Source organism: Pseudorca crassidens, chromosome 21 (assembly GCF_039906515.1).
Source record: "Pseudorca crassidens isolate mPseCra1 chromosome 21, mPseCra1.hap1, whole genome shotgun sequence".
NCBI lineage: Eukaryota > Metazoa > Chordata > Mammalia > Artiodactyla > Delphinidae > Pseudorca > Pseudorca crassidens.
Window position 1 is genome coordinate 14,732,775 of NC_090316.1, and position 15,867 is coordinate 14,748,641.

Sequence of the window (15,867 nt, forward strand, 5' to 3'; positions counted from 1 at the left end):
ATCAACAGAGGAATGGATAAAGAAGATGTGGTACATATATACAATGGAATATTACTTAGCAATAAAAAGGAACGAAATAGTGCCATTTGCAGAGAAGTGGATAGACCTAGAGACTGTCATACAGAGTGAAGTAAGTCAGAAAGAGAAAAACAAATATCGTATAATATCGCTTATATGTGGAATCTAGAAAAGTGGGTACAAAGGGAGACACAGGTGTAGAGAACAAACTTATGGATACCAAGCGGGGAAGGTGGGGGTGGGATGAATTGGGAGATTGGGATTGGCATATATACACTACTATGTATAAGACAGATAACTAATGAGAACCTACTGTATAGCACAGGGAACTCTACTCAGTGCTCTGTGGTGACCTATATGGGAAGGAAACCTAAAAAAGAGGGGATATATGTATACATATAGCTGATTCACTTTGCTGTACAGCAGAAACTAACACAACATTGTAAAGCAACTACACTCCAATAAAAATTTTAAAAGAAAAGAAGAACATGGCATGTTTCTGCTCCGCCTCATCCTCTATCTTTCTTATTCTTTTACAGTTGGAAAAAGGGGTAGACCTGAAACCCAAATAAAATGGTAATATGTGAAAAATACATATAATTACGTGACCCCCACCATATTCACCTTAAACCACAATGATTTAACTATTCTTATAGTGACAAGCCAAAGGTCCTAAAGTATAGAAAGAACTCAGTTCTGCATATAACTAACATTAAAATGGTGCTTACAAATGGTTATGTAGGGACCCTAATCCGATTCCAAAACCTAAAAGCTCAGAAGGCCTAAAATTGTGTGCGATGGGGGGGAGAAGGGTCGTATATGTAAATGCACCGGGTGGCAAAACATGACCTGAAATGACTAGTTTTCATTTCTCCCACTTAGTGTAACTATTTGTTTCACTGGAGAAATAGTAGTCTGCTTAATTACTAGGCTCTACCTTAGACCTCACTGGGGGTATTGTGTTCAGTGGGTTATACACTGTGTTGTTTTTTTTTTTTAAACATTAATCCATTCATTTTATATTTAAGTTCACAAGTCACATCCACATTATGTCCCTAGTAAAAATTCTGAAAGTCCTCAGTAAAAAGCAGGAAAAGGTCACCTCCATAGGAGTGTCTGTCTATGGGCCCATGTTTGCTTTCCAACCCCCAAAAGAAACACCTGACCCAGGACCCTCTGGGAAAATCAGCCTTTGATTCAAAGAGATGCTTGTTCGGTGATGATTATTACAGCCCTAGCCATACCATCAGCCCCCGGGGGAAGTCTATAACGGAGGCAGGCAGCCAGGAGGAGAGAACCTTCCTCTCACCAGGAATTAACTAGCTCCAAGCAAGAGATGGGTGACTTGGTGCCAGGGCGAAAGACAATTGAGCCATTGTGTTCAAGATGAGCATTCCCATTCACTCGTGGAAGCCCTTCAGTGTCCCTGGTGCCTGGAACCAAATGTAATCCTCCCAGGCTGTAGCTGGGATGGTGGGTCGGCCACGGGGTAGGGTCACAGCCAATCTGTGGCCCAGGCTGGGCACTCTGTAGTTGAGCTTGGGTCAAAACCAGTCTTCTCCACAGTCGTGGTGACCCTGTGCCATGACGATGGTGCCCATGAGTGGAAGAACCTTCAGCTCACTGAAGGCATCAGCCATGAAAATGGCTCGGAAGAGGCGGCACAAAGAAGCTGCCGTGCTCAGGCTCGGGTCCACGCTGTTGGGGACCAAGCGAGACAAGTCAAGTTCGTAGAACTCCTCGGGACTGAGGGCATTGCCCCCAAGGAGGGTCAGCACCCGTGGTACTAGTGTCCGGGCAAAGAGACCCTCCAGGTGGCTGAGGACGCTCTCCAGTTCTGCCAGGGTTTGCTGGCATTTCCTGCTGCTCGCCAAAGCAGTGGCCCGAGGTTTCTTCTTCACCACGTCCTCCGCCAGAGACTGCGGCCAGGGGCTGCACTTCCGGTTCCGGGGCGTCATCACGACCTCCTCCCCACTCTCCACGTGGTTTGAATCTGTGTTACCTTTTAAAATCTAAAAGATTTTGAAACACATCTGGTCCCAAGGATTTCAGAGAAGTAAGTGTGGACCTGTATCAACTCAATCACCCTTATCACAACCCTCTGAGATGGGAGTTAATTTGCAAACGAGGTTAACTAAGGGTTAAGGAACCTCCTCAAGGTCAAAAAGTTGGTAAGTGTTAAAGCTGAGATTTCAATGCAAGCAGCTCAGAGCCTGGAGTCTTAACATTATGCTAAGCAGTCTTTTCTTCTCTCTTTTATAGCAACCAGATGAATGAGGTTTTGGATTTTCTAGTCATAATTACCAAAGTTATTCATGCAGGACACACAAAAATCTTAAAAACCATATTGAGGCTTCAGGAAAAGAACAATAAGCACTGCATTTTAGGAAAAAGACTGGGCCTATATTTATGCCTGTATTTCATAAACCACACCCACACAGCGCATTGCTCCAGATCAGCATTGCGGGTACAGGGCAGAGCTCGAACGCGCTCTGTCACAGCCATCCTCGGTTATCAAGGAGCCATTGCCAGTGGGTGTGGAGGAAGTTGTCTAAGCACACGCTTTTTTTCAATCGCCCCTACTGTCACAAGTGGATGTTTCAGGGGACATTAACATCGACACTATGATTGAAGAAAAATTATTATGGGGGGGTTAAAAAAAAAGGTCACGATTAAGAGTCATCGCATCCGTGGTGACTTAGCCTTTCCCTGGAAACCTTAATTCAGTTACTAATATCATCCCCAAAGCCATCCTGACCTTCCCTCTTCTCTCCGCAGGAAACTTAATAGGTCTCTTACTTGGTGCCCCCCCACTCTTGACAGCAGGCTCGGGCTCAGGCCCAGCTGGCACCCTCAGCCCCGCTACCAAGATGGCAGCCGGAGGGGTTTCCCGCCACCAGAAGTGCAGCTGCACACCCGACACAGCCTCTCCGGTGCCGCATGCATCGGTCGAAGGAAGAGAAAGGCAGACGGCAAACCGAGGGCCTAAGGGGCACCATCTTTAGCAAAACAGGGAAGACAGCAGGAGTAGGGAGAATGTAATTAAGATGAGAAGGCTGTGACCAGCCAGGAGGGTTTACAGAAACAAGATACAGTGCCACCAACGCCGCATTTGGGAGCCGCCAGAGTCAGAGGAAGCGAGAAGAGGGAAGAAAACCTTCAAGGGACACAGGAGTGCTACAGAACGAAGGGCAAAAGGGAAAAAAGCGATGAGGACCTGGAAGTGCAGAGAATGAGAAAACGGAGTGTGAAGAATCTCAAGTGTTTTATTTCATTTTCTGGCTTACTTATGCCTGTATCACCAGAGGGAACATTTGGCATAGTAAAGGTCCAAAAAGGTATCGTTCAAAATTAAGTCGCTACTTGCTCTTAGTTCAGTAATTTCCCATGTTCTTCTATCCAAGTTACTTGTTTCTCTAATAAGTGTAGTCTATAGGAGGCTGATCACGTTGTTTCTGATATGATTAAGAGGAGACACGAATAAATAAACACTACAGCGGAAAAACTCCCAAAACATTAGATTTTTTTTCTATTTTTGGAGGGTTCATTTTTTCCACCTTTAACAGCAAGGAGACAATCTTGATACTACCTAGCGTCTGTAACAGAAAAAGGACAGAAACTAGGCATTATGATGGAAAAAGTGAAACACTGGGGAGTTGAAGAGATCCACCACCTTATCCATCTTTCTAGACTGTTCAGTCTCTGGAACATTTCCATTAATGGGCAAGAAACATCCTAGTGCACTATGTACACCTGTTATTTGTAAACTCTATGACATGAATCATGCTTTCCCCACAATCTGGTCTACTGAACTTGACTTTTTTTCTATCAGCCTAATACCTGTGCCAAGTTTGAGGTCTGCAATTTTAGCTACACAATGTTCCACTGCTTTTTCTACCCTGGTTAAAAATTTCCCTACTGGTTTTGCTGAAAATCAAGAAGAAACAATATACCAGACCTATTAAAAGCAAGTTAAAGAACAATTTAAAACCCTAGCTTTTTAGAGTACATCCGAATCTCCTATTCGTGTATACTCAGACACTCAAAAATTATTTGATCATTATGGTTAGTGTGAAAAATTGATAATTACTATAGAAAACAAAGCAAACAAAATAACAAGTGCTGCCGCAAATGTGAAGAAACTGGAACGCTTCTTCACCCTTAGTGGGAATGCAAATTGGTGTAGCTGCTATGGAAAACAGTATGGCAGTTCCTCAAAAAATTACACATAGAATCACCATATGATTCAACTATCCCACCTCGGGGTATATATCCAAAAGAACTGAAAACAGGCTCTTGTAAAGACATTTGCACACCACGTTCATAGCAGCATAATCCACAATATATCCAGGAGGTGGAAACCATCCAAATGCCCATCAACAAATGAGTGAACGAACAAAACAAAATGTGGTCTATACATACAATGGAATATTATTCACCTTTAAAAAGGAAGGAAATCCTGTCACATGCTACAACATGGATGAACCTGAGGACATTAAGCTCAGTTGAAAAAAGCCAGTCACAAAAAGGCATACTGTATGACTCCACTTACACAGGATTACCTAAAGTAGACAAACACACAGAAACAGAAAGTACAATGGTGGCTGCCAGGGGCTGGAGGGAGGGGGGAAATGGGGAGTTGTTTAACAGGTACAGAGTTTCAGCTTTGTAAGAAAAAAAGTCCTGGAGATCTGTTGCATAACAATGTGAATATACTTAACATTATTGAACTGTACATTTAAAAATGGTTAAGATGGCAAATTTTGTGTTTTACCCACAATTAAAAAAATTTTTTTAATTATATAAAAGAAGAAACAATTAGCAAGAGAGAAGCAAATTGAAGATTACCGCTACAGAACTTTTTTCTTGTAACTTTCAGAATGTCAAAAGATTTCTAACAACATTCCTTTGAGACGTTCACTGCAAGTCAGCCTATTTAAGGTTCTCTTAGGTCCTATTGTAAAAGGTTCCTTGTAAACCATGAATCAGTGCCTCCACATCATGCTATCCTGAGAAAGGACTCCCAAAGGAGAAGATATTGCTTTATGAATTATCAAAACTACTTTTAACTTCTTAGAAATTGCCGACTCATGACTCCTCCAACTCAGCTGTAAGATTCGACAGGAAACATAGAAGAACACATCCTTTCCTTCTGGCTTTAGGATTAAAGTGATTTACTTTTAACTTACGCACCCATAAAGTTTATCCTCCAAACATTATTTCACATTAGTGACTGATCACAGCTCACATTAACTTCAACTAAAATTAGGTCAAAATAACCACTAGTATTACAGTGTCAGAGTATGTTTGACACTTCCAAGTAAATTCAGATATTCCCCCTCTACAAACAGACATTTCAAATAAGACCGTATCTTTCTATTTCTAGCTCTGTATATAAATACGAACTTGACACAGACAGTGGCACATCTAGGCTATTTAATAATATATATCATTAATACAAAGGGAAAGAAACACATAAAAAGGTAGAGAAGTATAGTCTGTACTTGAAATACCTCTCCCTTCACTCCACCCCCATGTGTGTCAGGATAAAGAAGTAAACTAATTTAATTCCAACTGCAGAAGTAAATGGTAATTCTTAATCCTCTGTGAAAGGTAATCAGCTACACCTTTTTTTTTCCGGCCGCACCATGTGGCTTGTGGGATCTTAGTTCCCCAACCCGGGCCCTTGGCAGTGAGTGCAGAGTCCTAACCACCGGACTGCCAGGGAATTCCAGTTACACCTTTGCTTGAATAAGTGTTTCCTCTACCAAGTCACGTAGAAGTTTCAGGTAAAATGGCATTCTTGGCTGCTATCGTCTTCCCTACCCCTTGCAATAAGGACCACCATCAACTTCTGGTTCCACATACTGTCAGTCCACTTCACTGCACAGGTAGGACAGATGGGGCAAATCTACTTAGTTATACTCTGTATCTGATAAAGGTTATAATGACCACCCTAAAACTCGGGAAGGAGAAGGGTAAGACTAGCAGTTGGCTCAGAAATTTTACAATTATTTAGAGAACCCTGTTGATTAGGTTTTTTGTGTGTGTGTGTGTTTTTTTTGCTGTATGTGGGCCTCTCACTGTCGTGGCCTCTCCCGTTGCGGAGCACAGGCTCCGGAAGCGTAGGCTCAGCAGCCATGGCCCACAGGCTCAGCCGCTCCGCAGCATGTGGGATCTTCCTGGACCGGGGCACGAACCCGCGTCCCCTGCATCAGTAGGCAGACTCTCAATCACTGCACCACCAGGGAAGCCCCTGTTGATTAGTTTTTATTTTAACAAAAGCCACTAGGCTATTTATCAGCAAGGGAAGAGGAAGATGGGAATGAATAGTAAGCAAATAAATATCTAAAATTGTGCTCTAAGACAAACGTCCATAATAGATAAACCATTTCCTAAGTAAAAACAACAGTTTGTTTGTTTTTTTAAAGCACTCAGAGTTCAACACAAAATTCTTCTGAAGTGAACTTGCTTATCCAAATGGCAGGCTTTGATAATATCAATTTTAATGTTTGACTTATAATCCCAACAACTCCAGGTCAAACTGCTACACATATCATGACGAGGAGTATAAACGTATAAAGGTTCATTATTTATTCAATTCAAACGTTCTTACTTATTCAAATGTTCAAGAAACATTAAATCCCAGGAGCAAGGATCTCTGCTAGTACAAAGTCCAGTCGTATGAATTCAACACAATGAATCCATCTTTCTTTTGAAAACAAAAACACAAGCAAACCATAACTGCATGAAAAAATGTAAGGGCACCAGCAAGCTGTGGCAACCACATATCCCAGCCTTGGAGAAGCAGGGAAGCAGGATGACTGACATGTGCTGAGAAAGCTAACGTAGTCCTAAGTGACAGTAATGTTAGATAAAGGAATGTAATGGTGCCAACACGTTCTGCATAGAAGGACTGTACTCAGAGCACAAAATCCCATCTGAAGACTTCCCAGAGAAGAGCAATCAGGTCAGGAAATCAACTGGAAACTATGGCATATAAAAATGGTTGAACAAAGTAGAGATGTTTATCCTGAAGGGAAAAATACAAGGCTCAGGAGAAATTTGACAGCACATTTAAAATATTTACAGCTGCCCTGTACAAGGAGTAGGTTAATTATGTTGTCATCCAACTAGGCAGGAATAGTACTGAGCATGGAAGTCACAGTTCTAGGAGTGCAGAACCACGGAAACTGTCCCTATTAAAATGGGCTACCTTGGAGAATAGAAAGCTCCTGGCAGCAGGAAATGTTTAAAGTGTTCAGAAAAGTGAAAAGAAAACCTGGAGTAATTACTTTTCCGAACCTCTACACATCTTCTGGTGCCAGGAGCTTTCTATCCTCCAAGGCAGTCTCTTTTACTATGAACAATTATTTTCTTCAAAAGAAAAATGGGGATAATTATTGGAAATAACTAAATTCCAAATAAGGACTTAAGGAAATGTCAGAAAAATTGTTGCTCCTTCCCTGAATTTATCCATATTCCAAACATTTTTTCTATCTTGAATCAATATATCGCTGACTTAAATAATCTAACCAAAGACTGTTTTTCTCCCAGTCACCAACTTACCTTTGAAACCTCTTCAAGATTATTCCTGATATAGTCTTCCCTAACTCATCACTCCACCACCACAAACACACAACCACACAGACTGTGCACATATCCCCATTGGCTGCTGTCTCTTTAATCTGTGTATATCATCAACACAGTACTCACTGTCCCATAAGGATTACTGACATGAACAGAATTCCAAGTTACAGCAAAGACTTTGAATTTAGAAAGTCATGTACCATAAAGTACTAGTACTACTCAGTTAGAAAGGTCTATGAAATTTATGAAAGAATTAAGTAAATCAAAAAGCTATGCACCTTATATCCAGAGAAAACCATAACTCGAAAGGATACATGTGCCCTGCAGATACGTTTCACTGCAGCAGTATTTACAATAGCCAAGACATGGAAGCAACCTAAATGTCCATCGACAGATGAATGGGAAGAGAAGATGTGGTACGTACACGTACACGCACGCGCACACACACACAAACACACACGAATACTACTCAGCCATAAAAAAGGATGAAATAATGCCATTTGCAGCAACATGGATCTAGAGATTATACTAAGTTAAGGTAGTCAGACAGATAGACAAATATCATATGGTATCACTTATATGTGCAATCTAAAAAAAATGATACAAATTAACTTATTTACAAAATGACTTACAAACACAGAAAACAAACTTATGGCTACCATAGGGGAAAGGTGGGGGGGATGGATAAATTAGGAATTTGGGAGTAACATATACACGCTATTATATATAAAACAGATAAACAAGGACCTGCTATATAGCACAGGGAACTATACTCAATATTTTGTAATAACCTACATGGGGAAAGAATCTGAAAAAGAATACGTGTGTCTATATAATTATATGTATAAAACAATCACTGTGCTGTATACCTGAAGCTAACAGAACATTGTACATCGACTATACTTCAATAAAAAATTATTTTTAAAAAAGCAATGCACCTACAAAGACGGCCAGAGAGCATGTGTTCCAGCTTGGCGCCTTCACAAGGAGTTAGCAACCACTTGGATGGTATAGATATGTGTCTTCTTTGGACATGTGTCCTTTAGAAACATGTTTTAGGATCTTCTTCATTTTCAGCCTTGCTTAGATTGTAAATTCCTTAAGGACAGAGAGGTCTTCCTTTCCCTGTCCCACAAAAGCCCTCCTTAGGAGCTGCTTAAATGAAATTCCATAAACTGCTCACAAATAGCTTACACTTGGAGAACTAAATTGTGTGATAGTGTGTGTGTGTGTGTGTGTGTGTGTGTGTGTGTGTGAGATGAGGAATTATTATTTTTGAAAATCTGGTAGAATGAAACACAAAGTTCTTTTTTTCTGTTCTTAGTGGACAGAAGAGACCACTGATAGTAACTCCCTTACCTCCAACGCTCATGTAATAATTCTGATACACCTGATTTCCTAAGAGTTGAGGAAACTAAAAGCTCCCAGAGTTCTAGTACTGGGTTTAGTACCAATCACAGAATTTCAGAGTTAGAAGGTAACTTACAGACCATCCAGTGTAGCTCCCTCATTTCACTGCTTAGAAAAGTGATGATGCAGGACTCTATAAAGAGTTTTTTCCCTTTTCCTTTTTAAACCACAAACAAAATATGGGCTCACTCACCTCACAGAAGTCACTGCATTGGTTTAGGACCACCTGAGACTCATGACTGCTCAGTTACTTTATTCTTGAAGTAACCCACACTTGGAAGTCATCTCTTAGATAACATGGGTACAAAGACAAGTCTTATGTATACCACGGCAAAAATCAGAACACGGGCGTTCTAGGGTCAAGTTGATAATTATAATAATAATGACTCAATTATAATAAGAATAGCTGTCATTTCATAAACTCCGGCTATACTTAGTTGATTCAATCCTATGCATACAATCGCTCGTGTACTCATCTCAATGATCCTGCTACGGCAGATAGAATCACCCGATTTACCCATGAGGCTCATTATGCCCAAAGACTACACCTCAAAGTGCAGAGTCTGGATTTAAACCCAGGCCTGTCTGGCTTCAAAGGCTGTGCACTCTCTGCTGTGCCACTTTAAATACTGTCTTGCAGTTCCTCAGAGCTGTTGCAGTTCTCCAGGACGTTTCCAAGTGTTCGGAAAGGCATACACAATAAAAAGTGGTCTGGTTCACGGCAACAAGCAAGGGCTTAGAAGCCAGGCCCACCAGGCTTAGGAGTGCTGACACCATCACTCACTGGCTCTGAATAACCAGGGCACATAGAATAGAGAGGTATTATGAGAAGCTTAACAGGGCAAATTTTAAGAAATGAAGTCTTACTGAATTAAAGTTATTCATAAATCATCGCCCTTAAAATTCACAGGATTGGATGGAACCTGATAAATCATTCCAAACAATGTATGACAACCCCAGAAATAAAAAACTCACTCCCCCCCCCAAAAAAAAATATTTTAAAATCCAAACATAAGAGAACTCTGTATTTTGCCTCCCTTGTGGGTGTTTATTTTGTTTCACAATTAAGTGGCCATTGGAAGAATAAGTTTTTTCAAAGTTCTGGAAAGTCATCTTAAATTAGGCCCCGGAAAGAAATGGAATCTCTTTTAGTAATGACTCTTGTTTTCTTTGAAAGTTCATGTTTGGGTCAGCCAAGTTTTAAACGGTAAAATTATATTGCTGGGTTGTTATTCAAGTTTGGGGGTTGGGTGGGGATGAGGCCGCTAGCTATTTGGATCACTGTAGGACAGCTTATCTGGTTTCTATACTGAAAGAAGGGTCTATTCTTAGGCAAAAGACATCATCATTTTAGAGGAGCAGAAGCGTGCATTGGATTCCTATTGAACAATCCGCATGGGAAGCCTCCAGAAAAGTCTCTCTCTCTCCAAATAAAAGCTGTCTTCAGAGCTTGTGTGATTTTTTCTTGAGTCAATGGAATGTCTAGGCTAAAGGGTTCTTCTTTTGTTGTTTTCCTATGTTGCAATATAGCCAGATAGAAAACAATTGTGTAAGGATTTTTTCCCCGTTTATTTACTCTTTGCCTTGTTATAACAAGAATAAAGCCACGAATAGTAATAAATAACTGAAACTACCGCTATGTTACGAATGAGCCAGAAGCTGTGTTTGGGGTTTTTGGGTTTTTTGTTTTTTTTTTTTGCGGTACGCGGGCCTCTCACTGCTGTGGCCTCTCCCGTTGCGGAGCACAGGCTCCGGACGCGCAGGCTCAGCGGCCATGGCTCACGGGGGCAGCCGCTCCGCGGCATTTGGGATCTTCCCAGACCGGGGCACGAACCCGCGTCCCTTGCAATTGGCAGGCGGACCCTCAACCACTGCGCCACCAGGAAAGCCCTGTGTTTGTTTTTATTACAATAGCTATTACCCTGAACTTAAACTGTTAGTCATATGACTAATATGCAAACCACACTCTCACGCTCTATTAATGAAGCCTATCTGATTTTAATATTACCTTCTGCTTTTAATATAACTCCCTTCATGGACGTACTCATCGCAGTCATAGGCGCAAAGGAAGTGGTGTGGGTGATAGGAATGCAAAACAGGTAAGAGACACAAGTTAAGGCAACACTCCTCAATGGATAAAAAACATTTCACTCCAAGGAGGGTTTAAGTAGCCCTTGGCACCAACATCCTCAAGGGACATCAAAAGAAGTCATGAGCACCTCTGTAGTTAGTACTGTCAGCACCAGATCAGAGGTCCTGGTGAAGATTTCTTGCTTAAGGGTAAAAATTAATAATAATAATAATGCAAATGAGATGCAGGGCTAACCTGTCTACAGTTTTTCATCTAACCAAAGACTAAGGACACCCTCATCAAAGGGGTGAAAAATCATTACTTTCTTGTTTTTGCGGTACGCGGGCCTCTCACTGTTGTGGCCTCTCCCGTTGCAGAGCACAGGCTCCGGACGCACAGGCTCAGCGGCCATGGCTCACGGGCCCAGCCACTCCGCGGCATGTGGGATCCTCCGGGACCGGGGCACAAACCCGTGTCCCCTGCATCGGCAGGCGGACTCTCAACCACTGCGCCACCAGGGAAGCCTAAAAATCATTACTTTTTGACCAGAGAGTCAGTTTCAACAACTATAGGCTAATCTGTCAAATTAAAGTTTGGTTCTAAAGAAAAGTGATCTTTGGGACGTTAAATAAAAAATTTTAAAACTCTTTTCTTGACAATAGAACTGTATGATCAGTAATACGTATACTGATAAGCACCCTTATTCAATGAGAGAAGAGAGATGAGATGGATGGAGTAGGCCTTGCTCATTTTAAAACCACTTTCACTTATATAGTAAAAGTAAATCATAGGGGGCTTCCCTGGTGGCGCAGTGGTTGAGAGTCCGCCTGCCGATGCAGGGGACGCGGGTTCGTGCCCCGGTCCGGGAAGATCCCACATGCCGCAGAGCGGCTGGGCCCGTGAGCCATGGCCGCTGAGCCTGCACGTCCGGAGCCTGTGCTCCGCAACGGGAGAGGCCACAACAGTGAGAGGCCCGCGTACCGCAAACAAACAAACAAACAAGTAAATCATAGGGACTTCCCCGGTGGCACAGTGGATAAGACTCCACACTCCCAATGCAGGGGGCCTGTGTTCCATCCCTGGTCAGGGAACTAGATCCCAAGTGCCACAACTGAGGAGCCTGAGAGCTGCAACTAAGACCCGGTGCGACGGGAAAAAAAAAAGTGTTCATTAAAAAAAGTAAATCATACCCACAAATACTTATCCTCCCGCATTGTCATCATCTGCTTTACTTTTCATCATTTTCACTAAGAAAATGGCCTTTTTATTTGTCTTTAAATTTCAGCAGCTTGCACAGTGCCAAGCACATGGTAGACACTTAATATATCTTTTTGGAGTAAGTGAACTATAAGAGATAGGTATTTTTAAAATTCACAGCACTTTCACCCATATCTCAAGAAAAGTAAATGAAGATGAGGCAGAGGCTATAATTTTGGCCTTTAGGAGAAACTACTAATAGGGTATTAGTACGTGTCTCTCAAAGATATCCAGACATGAGAATATCTCAGACATGTATAAAAGGACTGTTGCATGATCATTCTACCTTCTCCAATTAGTAACTGAGATAGCTACCAAGAAATCAAACACTAGTCTCTTCATATAACACTTAAACACCACTAATTTTTTAAATGCTGTCATTTTGTAGCAGGAGGTATTATGGTGCTAGAACCGTTTTGTATTTTGACTGTGTTCATACACACCTACATATGTGATAAAATTTAGAAAACTAAATATAAACACACGACAAGTATAACTGGTAAAGTCTGAATCAGGTCACTGGATTAGAGCAATGTCCGTTTTTTGGTTGAGATGTCAGATTTTATACTGCAGTTATGCAAGATGTGTCACTGGGAGAAACTAGATGTAGGGTACATGGGGATCTCTGTATTATTTCTCACAACTGCACGTGAATCTACATAACAGTACATCGTGTGCCTTGGAATAACCCTTATGAGGCAACAGTGTCAGGCTGCAATCCCAGCATTCATTAATAGAAGAGGAATATCGAGAATACCAATTTAACAACTGCAGTGAATTAATCGGTCCTTATTAAACTACATCTTGAATACAGTGTCTCCAGGAAAACCAGGGGAAAAAAGCCCAAAACACAAAAAACTTAAATCCACTAGTCAATGAAAAGTACCGCTTTGTTGCTTGTGTTGGGTACCAGAGCACATCAGTGGCATTACTGTAAGGGACAAGAATTAGGTCTTGCACCACTAATATGCATATGGTAAATTATCTAACTGCTGTGTGCCTTGCCGGGCTGAGGTTGAACAGAGTCTCTCTACCTGCTCTTACCTTTATTGACCAAAAACTAAAAGAAAATATGGATTCTGGTGCTTGGGAAACATGAGGTCGTTTAAAAGAGTGCGAGAGGGCTTCCCTGGTGGCGCAGTGGTTGAGAGTCCGCCTGCCGATGCAAGGGACAAGGGTTCGTGCCCCAGTCCGGAAAGATCCCACATGCCGCGGAGCGACTGGGCCCATGAGCCATGGCCACTGAGCCTGCGCGTCTGGAGCCTGTGCTCCGCAACGGGAGAGGCCGCAACAGTGAGAGGCCCGCCTACCGCCAAAAAAAAAAAAAAAAAAGAGTGGGAGAAAATGCTGCATGTGTGGATGGGAATCATTCTGTGTTTTTGTTGTGGTAGTGGTTGTTTCTTTGTTTTTAATTCATTACTTTAAGCTCTATTCAAATAAACTATATTTTTAAAAAATGCTGTCATTATTGCATTTCTGTTCATTGATATGACATACTTTGTAATGTACTTTGGGGGAATGGGTCAAAAGTTATTCAACAACTCACCAAAAGATTAGTTCTCTTTATAAGATCTGAAAAATGTGCCAAACAAGTGCATTTCAGGGATATACACCATGAAGCCTCTTCTTTGTTTTCACCTCTCAAGTATCTTATTCCACGTAAAGCAGAGAATGATCAAGGCATGCAACTTGTTTCTTATAGAAATACTACAGGTATAGAGCAATGAGTATGATTCTCTCTATACTGCCAACAGTGGCAAAGGGACTTGTGCAATTTCATATTTTTTAAATTTGCCAAGTTTGTGTGTAGACTATATAACCAAACAGTTACAAACAAAAATATTGTTCTATGAATCAAGTTACTAGGGATAGGGCATTTAATTTACAAATTACTGTGATTCAATTTCTTCTAAAAGCACTTTCCCCTCCCCCTCTTTCACTTTAAAAATAGTTTAAAATTCACAAATTGACCTACATTTTGAAAAAGGAAACAACAGCAAATGTATACCACTTTTTAAAGCACGGAAACCTGGAGATAATAGTACCATTTATTGGGCTGCTGAGTTTAGAAACTATGTAGACACCAAGAAGCCAAAACATGAAGGAAAACAACTTCAAGAAATTAATGAAAGGGATCTTGCTGGGTAACCTGAGGCCCCAATTGCTAAGGATGTATTGAGACCTACTACAACTGATTAAACTTTGACTACGAAATAAGATTATAAACTTTTTGTATTTCACTACAAAAACTGGGGGGCATTTATATCAATCACTGGATGATGCGGTTAAGGCTGCAACACTGTCATTTGCTCAATTGTTTTGCTTTTTTAAAAGGGAAAACTAAATACCCTTCCAGGAGGCCTGGATTTCACTGCTTTTAATATAGGCATAATTTAGTTTTGAAAGCACAGAGAAGATACTGCCTGGGGAGTCCAGGAAGGCTTTCTAGAAGCAAGGTGTGTGCTCGAAGGCAGAAAGGCGGTCCTGCACAGACAGCATGGGCACTCCAGCAGCCCCTCACCCCGCGCCAGCCACATGGCCATCCATGTGACTCCACGCGAGGGCCGATGGCATAGACCCATCCCACATCCAGACACAATGTTATATGGCAAATCAAGCCACTTTTTTGGACCTCAGTTTCCTTACTTCTGAAAGGAGAAAAGCCTAGACTAGCAACGTTCCTTCCAGTTCCAAAACAGGATTATTACATTTATGACTTTAGCATCATGTCTCCATCCTACCTACAAATAAAACACACACAGGAAAAAACTCCAATGACATTTTCTTCTCACCACCTTTGACCTGTCTTAGAAGCAGAAACAAATGCTTTTGTGATTAAGTGTTACTTATGAATTCCCGCAGGGCTGAATGTTACTGGTGGGGCTAAACATGGTGGTGACTCCCTCCATTTCCCAAAGCCTACTAGGGCTGCTCTGAAAGTGATGTGAGAAACACAAGGTTGTGAACACATTTAAACTATATATTAAAAGTGTGCATTTCCTTAAAAGAAAAAAAGTCTTATATTCCCACAGTATCTACTTTTTTTAAATTTTTATTTTATATTGGAGTACAGTTGATTAACAATGATGTGTTAGTTACAGGTGTACAGCAAAGTGACTCAGTTATACGCATACAAGTAACCATTCTTTTTCAAGTTCTTTTCCCATTTAGGTTATTACAGAATATCGAGTCAAGTTCCCTGTGCTATACAGTAGGTCCTTGTTGGTTATCTGTTTAAACTGTAGTAGTGTGTACATGTCAATCCCAAACTCCCAGTCTATCCCTCCCTCCCCCGCTTTCACCCTGGTAACCATAAGTTCGTCCTCTGAAGTCTCCCACAGTACCTACTTCTAAGTGCTTTAAAGCCCTTTCACAGATCACAGTTAACATTAATACAAAGAGATGGTGGTAGACTGAAAGTACGGTGTCCTACCAAGCCTCTTGGGGTGCCCTACCAATGTTAGATTGATTTATTTGATCTGTGCTGATATTTAAACTTGGACAATACAGAATCGACTCAA

At 41.4% G+C, this 15,867-nt stretch overlaps 1 protein-coding gene and 1 pseudogene across 5 annotated transcripts in view; both read right to left on the minus strand.

The window, feature by feature from the left end:
• The window catches only part of RBPMS (RNA binding protein, mRNA processing factor), a 186,668-nt gene that overhangs the window by 138,888 nt on the left and 31,913 nt on the right, over positions 1-15,867 (minus strand). The window lies entirely within an intron of this gene.
• Positions 714-2,820, minus strand: LOC137215992 (MAD2L1-binding protein pseudogene; annotated as a pseudogene).